The sequence below is a fragment of the Hyperoodon ampullatus genome (assembly GCF_949752795.1).
Source record: "Hyperoodon ampullatus genome assembly, chromosome: 2".
NCBI classification, from domain to species: domain Eukaryota; kingdom Metazoa; phylum Chordata; class Mammalia; order Artiodactyla; family Ziphiidae; genus Hyperoodon; species Hyperoodon ampullatus.
This window is the reverse complement of record NC_136915.1, coordinates 138,908,271-138,916,296: the sequence shown is the minus strand read 5'-3', so window position 1 is coordinate 138,916,296 and position 8,026 is coordinate 138,908,271. Positions and strand designations below refer to the sequence as shown.

Below are 8,026 nucleotides of genomic sequence, written 5' to 3'. Positions count from 1 at the left end.
TCAGCTGTAAACCCGGAGCCCCGACGTGAACCTAACCACTGAGCAGAACACCTCTCCACTACCTGTGTACCACTGCGAAGGCCCCTTAACCTCTTGGTTTTTTTAAGTCCTCAGTTGTAAAAATTTCAGGGTGCTAGGAATTTATATTGGGGGCAGGACAAGGTCGAGAAGAGTGTGTCTTTGCTTTTATTCTTCCAAACTGGAATGTCTTCCCTCTCTTCCCCATGGGTCCAAATCTCACTTGTCCTTCAGGCCCACTGCAAAGGAGCCTTCCCTGATCCCCCAGTCCACACAAATCTCTGCCTCTTAGGGTAAGTGCCATACAACCTAGCTTTCTCTTACGTTCATCTTGCCTCTCAAGCCAATCACAGAATGTGTGTCTCTCTTGCCCTCCTGTGGCCCCTGGGGCTGTGCCAGACCACCAGCACGCCTCACCTAGGGTGTCTACTAGACTACGGCATTGGTGGGGAGGCCCAGGTGTGAGGGGCCAGGCAGAGTACCTCTGCCTCTACCCTGTTCTCCTCCAAAAAACTGCCCCTCCTCCTGAAGCCTGCCCCTCAAGTCACAGGTTCCATATATGACCTCACTGGCTAGTGATGCCCTCACAGGCCTTCTCACAGATTCCATGGTAACAGATTCCATGGTAACTGACAACAAAACAGATTCGTACCTGGTGGAGAACTGGTAGGGAAGTTTCTCTGACTGTCAGAGACAATGTCTGACTTCATAGGCTATATATACTCAACCCTGTGCTCTGTTCCCTGGGTGGGCAGTGCAGCAGGTACACCCAGACCGGCCACCTCCACAGGAGGTATGGGATACAATCCACCTCACCTGGCTGGCACATGTTTCTGTGGGGCCTGCCAACTATGTACAACTGAGCACACTCCCACATGTAAGTAATACCAGTGACCTGGGACACCTTCAGGGACCCACAGGGCTCACTGCTGAGGACAAGTGAAAGGTCATCCCTGGACAAGTGTGCAGGACGGTTCTAAGCTTTATAATGTAGCCTTCCCCTTTGGGCTACAGGATGCTTCCATTCAGACCCTTTCCTGAATGGCCTCTTAGCAAAAGACAAGTGTATTTTTGTTGGCAAACGGTAAATGGAGCAGTTTGAGGAAGAGGGCCACAATTAGAAGCACACCTTCAAACCCAGGCACCTCTGTGCTGTCATGCAGACATCTCTATCGGTCCTCTCAGACACATCCCGTACTGAGTTGCTGAGTACTCGGGGACAGGGTGGTGCCATATTGATGGGAAGACCGGAAGAATGAAGGGGGGGGTGATGAAGTGCTAATGAGACTGGAGGGCTGAGGAGATGGTGTCCCAGGAGGCTGGGTTGATGTGAGCCTAGACTTGGTACCCAGACCCCGGTTCTGAGTCTCCTGATCACTCTGCCTCAGTATTTAGCCTTGTTCTAATCTACATAAAAGTACCAGAGGGCTAGAGTTCAGTGTGGTTGAAACAGGCAGTATAACTGGGGCCCAAGAGGGGTTGCCAAGGTGAGAGGGGTTCTTAACAGATTTGTATTAGATTATTTCTTTCCAAAACTTGAAAGACATTTCCCTTAAAGCCTCAGAAGTGACAGACTGCAAGAAATGTTTTCTCTGTTGTGGAAGGGAGAGGTGGAGAGGATCATGATTGCAATTTCTTTCGGGTTCTACTGTTTTCCCTGGAAACGGTGAAGAGACTTCCTCATCTGCTGCAGCCGTAGGCTCTAGGGATTGCTTTTGCAGCCAGTGTCCCTTCTCTAGGGACTCATAGAGGTGATGGGCCAAGGTTGTGTTTTGGATGTCAAGTAGATGAAAGGTCTTCAGCCAGAAACTGGGAGAGACATGAGAGGGGGAAATTGTGGCAGGAGACTGTGCACAGCACAAGTGACTGATCGGTTCTGATTCTCTTTGCAGCAGCAGTGGCTCCCGTTTCTCTCCCACACCCGGGCACTACCATGTCCTCTACCGAGGGTGTGGAGAAACGCAGTTGGGCTGGCATGGGGAGACATACTGCCTGGTTGGTGGCTACCGGGCCTACGGGGATGTTCCTTTGGCCCCACCAGCAAAGGTGGAAGCAGTGAAGCCAGTCCCCAGACGTGCTCCCAAACGAAAGCACTCTTCAGAAAGTTCGCACGAAGAGCTGGGCTGCTCCAGACCCAAAACCCGGCGATTGGAGCACGGTGGACCTGCTCCCTGAAGCAAGAACAGGATGGAGAGTCAAGCAGCATGCACCCTGCCCCGAGGTTCACATGCTCCTTTACTGCCAGCCCTTTCTGTCCCCAGTGGGGTCCCTTACTGCTCAATAAAATGTTTGTGTGTAACAGATTTCTAGGGTCGCCAGTGCTCAGACTTAGGTCACTACCCCTGTGCTAGGCACTCCTGCCACCTGGGAAAGGTTCCAAAGGTGGAACAGCTCCAGGGGGTGCCAGGGATCAGAGCAAAAACTTGAGAGGCTGGGGATGAAGGAGTTTGGGCACAGTCCCTAAAGCATCTCTGTGTTCGAGCTTCTGTGAGAAGGCACATCCCCAGAGAGAGAGAGAGAGAGAGAGAGAGAGAGAGAGAGAGAGTGTGTGTGTGTGTGTGTGTGCTGAGGAGAGGGGGTCTCTAGAGGAGGCAGCTAGGGGGAGGGCCTGAGGCTGGAAATGGGGAATGGCGTGCGGCCTCTGAGTAAGCACAGGCACTTAAGCCCTTGAGGTTTCTGGGAAAGCTAGAGCCACAAGGGCCACGAGATAAGGCAAGTGTAGCAGCAGAACCCAGGTGCCAGGTCTTTCCTCAGAACCTATACTTCTCCACGAGACCGGGCCTTCCACGCTGAGGTAGGAGGGATCCTGGCCAGAAGGTCAGCCAGCAGCTCTGGGAGGAAGGTTGCTGCGGTGGGGGCTCTGCTGCCATGGAAATCACTTCATTTCCTTCCACTCAAATAGCCTGCTGACTGGGTTCCTGCTCTGTTGAGTAAAAGGGTCGCTGACTCTCCCCAGAAGGTCGTTCAGTTCATATCCCCAAAGTCCCTCTATTCAGGCCCTGGGGAGGTGTAGAGACTCCTGAGGGCGCTCTTTCCTGAGGCTGGCTGACAGAAGTGGGGGAGGTTCCTGATAGTTCCCAGGCGCTGGTTGAAGTCCCCAGAGAATGGTCATGCAGGCTGGGGAGTCAAGTAGGTGGAGAGAGAAGGTCGGGGGCAGAGGACCCCTTCCTGAATCCAGAGCTCACATGGTTACCCGCCCACCCCGCATTTCCAGAAACTATCTCTTCCCCCACACAAGCCCTCATGGCCCAGTCCCGGGAAACCGGGAGCCCAGAGCACTTGTGGCCACAGAGACACTGGCACGCAGCCCTCAGGGTGGGCGGGGCCGGCTGCAGGCAGATGGGGACAAGGTGTGCTCCCGGGAGGCCTCGGGCTGAAGGTGGCCCTCTGAGAGAAGCACCCCAGCTTGGACAGGAAGGTTACAGGCCGGGGAGAGCAACCTAGGGCGCCCCCTCGGAGCAGTGGGAGTGGGAAGAGGGGCAGGGGTGGAGGGAACCCGCGATGGGAGGCCAGTGGGCTCTCCGCAGAGGCCAGCTTAGCCCGCAGGAGCTGCCTGTGAGCAGGAGGTGGGAGGGCACTGCCGCCCTGTGGCTGCTGGGCTTCCCGGATCGCGGCTCTCTGCGCACGGGTCGCAGGGTCCTGTGACTCTGTATCCCCTCCCTCAAACCGCCCCCCTCGCGAGGCCGCGCCGCTAGGTGCCCTGTGTCGACAGGCAGAACCCCACTGCCCGCCTCGATGGTCCCCGCGCACTCAGCCAGCGGCCTCTGCTGTGTCTGCTGCTCCTGCTGGGTCTGCTGCTGCGGCCGGTTACCCGTGAAGACCACGCCGGGCACCTCCAGCACCCCAAGTCCGCGGGAGCGCACGCGGGCCCTGATGCGGGACTTCCCGCTTGTGGACGGGTGGCTGCAGTGTGTGCGGGCTGCTGGGGGCCGCTGGGTGCCTAGCCTGGCCCCGGGCAGGGCAGGAGGTCCGCAGCATGCAGAGCTAGTGGGGAGGCTCCCTCACGCCACCCCTGGGCGTCCTCTCCATCATCTATGGATGCCCTTCCCCTTCTCTGTCATCCCCTCCCTGGTGGGCACCCCTCAGCCCAGGCCCCAGCTGCTCCTAGTACAGTCTGTGTGACAGTGGGAGGTGGGGGACCCACAGGCTGGCCCAGGCCAGGCAATGTGTCCTGCCTGATCCCAAGGCCTAAGGAGCCCACCTATTTGCCTTGACCTCCCTCCAGCCACAACGACACGCCCCTGGCCCTGAGGCAGTTTTACCACCACGGGCTACAGGATGTTAATCTGCGCAATTTCAGCCATGGCCAGACCAGCGTGGACAGGCTGAAAAATGATCTCGTGGGTGCCCAGGTACCAAAGGGACACACAAGGTGCCACCATGGCTGCTGGGGAATGTGGGGCAGTTTGGGGGCCTCAGAGACCACAGGTTAGTCACATTGGAACTAAGTTACCATAGTGACCTAGAAAGTGCCATGCCATGGATGCTGGGGGAACAGGGGTCACAGTGAGCCAACCTGACGGGCATCCAAGTACCACAGAAAAAGCAACGCATTACATGTGACTTCTGGGCTCAGTGAGTGTTGTGCCAGCTGAGGAGGCTATGAGAAGCCCAAGGAGCTCCAAAGCCCAAACTAAGCCCTTGCCTTCCCTCAGTTCTGGTGAGCCTACGTCCCATGCCGGACCCACGAACGCGATGCTGTGCGCCTCACCCTGGAGCAAGTTCACCTCATCTGCCTCATGTGTGCCTCCTATTCTGAGCTGGAGCTTGTGACCTCAGTTAAAGGTAGACGGGGGACTTCCCTAGTAGTCTAGAGGTGAAGACTCCACGCTTCCACTGCAGGGGGCTCGGGTTTGATCCCCGGTGGGGGAACTAAGAGCCCTCATGCTGCGCGGCACGGCCAAAAAAACAAAAAAAAATGGTAAACAGACTGGTGGTGGTAGGTGTTAGGGACTTCAGTTAGCTACCCCTGCCTCTGAAAATGATCATCTGACCTACCTGCCCCCAGCTCTCAACAATACCCGGAAGTTGGCTAGCCTCATTGGTGTGGAGGGCGGCTACTCACTCGACAGGAGCCTCTCCATCTTGCGTACCTTCTATGCGCTGGGTGTGCGCTACGTGACACTCACCCACACCTGCAACACGCCCTGGTGAGCACAGTGCAGATGGTAAGGGCCCAGTGAGGCAGGGATCTGCCCAAGATCACGCTGGGGCCCAAAGCAAGTTTACCCCTGGGATCCAGCCCTGAACCTGGGGTCGGGAGGGGAATGGAGGTTTGCAGAACAAGACTGAATCCCCAGAAGGGCCCTCCTACTGCCAGGCACAGCCCAGTTTGGGTCCCTCCTCTTGCACCAGGGAGTTGCAGGTGTAGACGGTTCGACAGAACCTCTTTCTACGCTCTTGTAGCCAAGTCATGGCCACCAGTCAGACTGCCTCCTGGCCATCCAGCAGGGCACAGAGCTCAGCAAAGGGTATCCACCCCTTCTACAGCAATGTCAGTCGGCTCACCGGCTTTGGCGAGGTAAGGACGCGGCTTCCATACCCTGCCCCACATGAATGTACAGCCCCACCTGTGCCCTACAGATAAATACACACAAGATAAATGCAGCCCTCATGCCCTCTCCCCATCCTGTCCCTGCAGAAGGTGGTGGCAGAAATGAACCGCCCGGGCATGATGGTGGACTTGGCCCATGTCTCGGATGCTGTGGCACGGCGAGCCCTACAAGTGTCACAGGCACCGGTCATCTTCTCCCACTCAGCTGCCCGGGGTATGTGCAAGAACACTCGCAATGTTCCTGATGATATCCTGCAGCTTCTGGTGAGAGATTAACCTGGCCCTCAAACCTAAAGCAAGAGATTCAAACCAGGAGCCCTTGAACCTGAGCCTCTTCTCCCTCCATTTCCTCAAACGCCAGGTTAAATATCTTCTGCCCCCAAAACCCACGGTCCACAGCCCCTGAACTCTTCAGCCCTAGGTGGGGGTCTAGGTGGTAAGATACTCCTCCAAACCCAGAAACCCAGGGCCAACACACCACCCAGACCGGGGCTGCGGCTCCTCCATTCACACAAACCCAGAGAGGAGACGACTCTGACCTCAAAGCCAGGGCTGAACACCTTCCTCACAGGGGCCGAGAGAGTGAACAGGCAGCTGGCTGTGCTGGGGGCCAAGCTGACTGTCCACGGGTCCGCCCCTGCAGAAGAAGAACGGTGGCATCGTGATGGTGCCCTTGTCCGAGCGGGTGCTGCAGTGCAACCCGTTAGCCAACGTGTCTACTGTGGCAGGCGAGCCTCACCCTGGGCTCTCTGAAAACTCGGATTTGGAGCTGAAGCTGGGTCCAAATTTAGGGAGGACTTCAGAAGAGCCCCAGTGGTTTGACCCACCTATTGGCAACAGGTACAGCACCCAAAAACCCAAGAATGGACAGTACACAGCACCTTGGTGCCATGTGGAACTGGAGCCACAGAATCAAAACAGCGATACGGATGGGTACCAGGGAGGCTGTCAGACACTGCTTTATGTCAAAAACATAAAGAAAATATCCACTAACAGAACCGTTGTTTGACTGACTTTTTTTCACATCTTTTTGACAAAATTCGTGAAGTTGGGAGTACCACAAGCGTCATTACATTTCTGTTCAAGATGGAATCTCTGGCTCACAATCATTGTTTAGCTTCTGTATATTGCAGTGTACATGAAGGTCTGTATTAGTCTGGTTGGGCTGTTATAGTGAAATACTATAGACTGAATGACTTAAACAGCAGAAATTTATTTTCTCACAGTGCTGGACGGTGGAAGTCCAAGATTAAGGTATTGAATACCATAAGAATTGGTTTCTGGTGAGAACAATCTTCCTGGCTTGCTGATGGCTGTCTTCTTGCAGTGTCCTCACACGGCCTTTCCTCTACGAGCAGAGGGAGAGAGATCTCTGGAATCTATTCCCCTTCTTATAAGGACACCATCAGTCCCTGTCAGATTATTACCCCACCCTTATGACTTCAGTTAACTTCAGTTACCTCCCTAAAGGACCTATCTCCTATCTTCTACAGTCAAATTAGGAGGGGCCTCAACATATAATTTTTGGGGGGACACAATTCAGTCCATAACAACAACTTAAGATAGCTTTCTCTGATTTTCAGTCTTTCACTAATACCTTCCTCTTTGTCTTCGAATTATTCAAGTTTCCTTAATTAAATTTTAAAAAAATTTTCTTACATTATCCCTTCCCTTTAAATGCTGTCTTCACTTCTTAATTGGCATCTCTTGCAAATGAAGGCACATTTCCTCACAATGTATTGATAACTCTCCCCACTGTAACACAGCGTCTTCTCCCATGACTTTCCTGAAATGGTTCCACTTTTGTTCATAAAAGTTTAGTCATCCAATCAGATGGTTTATTTTCAGTTCCCACAGCATTTTGCCTTTGGGAAACAACTGACTCCGTTAAATGGTGCTTCTTTGAAAACTACCTTCCTTTATGTTTTATAGCAATTTTATGATTTCTGTTGGCATACCACCTAGCTTCTTTCTCATCATTCTTTTTATGTTTATTTTTCAGTTGTTTCTCTCCTCACTCCTTAGCGTTAGATACTACAGACAGTTGGCCTTCTTCTCATCTCTTATATACTCTGTCTCTTACTCCAGCAGCTTTGTTTACCATTTAATATATTATCTGCCAGGCGCCTTCCATCTGTTACCAGAATCTCTCCCTCTGTCTTTGTCATTTCAGCCTTCGCTATGCTCTCTGAGCTCTCACAGGCAGATCTATTGAACACAGGAATCTCAGTGGAAAATACGAGTACGTTATTTCTCTACTGAGTAAAGCCCTTACAGGTCACATGGTCCTGATCCATCTTGCAGCCACGTCATCTGGACTATTTGACCTCCAATGTCACAATAGCAGAGGACCAGACAAGAGGGACACTGGCTCCTAATGACCTCAGCTCAGAAGTGATACACTTGATTCTGCTTCTTTGCCACTGGCCACAACGAATCAAAGGAAAACAGTTG

At 53.6% G+C, this 8,026-nt stretch overlaps 1 pseudogene across 1 annotated transcript; it reads left to right on the top strand.

Moving 5' to 3' along the window:
- Window positions 1-3,519: 3,519 nt before the first annotated feature.
- LOC307065663 (dipeptidase 2-like) lies at window positions 3,520-7,764 on the top strand (annotated as a pseudogene). Its single transcript has 9 exons — window positions 3,520-3,584; window positions 3,731-3,917; window positions 4,244-4,370; window positions 4,674-4,803; window positions 5,027-5,168; window positions 5,470-5,539; window positions 5,660-5,836; window positions 6,216-6,505; window positions 7,746-7,764. The product of its transcript is annotated as a dipeptidase 2-like (transcript).
- The last annotated feature ends 262 nt before the right edge of the window (window positions 7,765-8,026 follow it).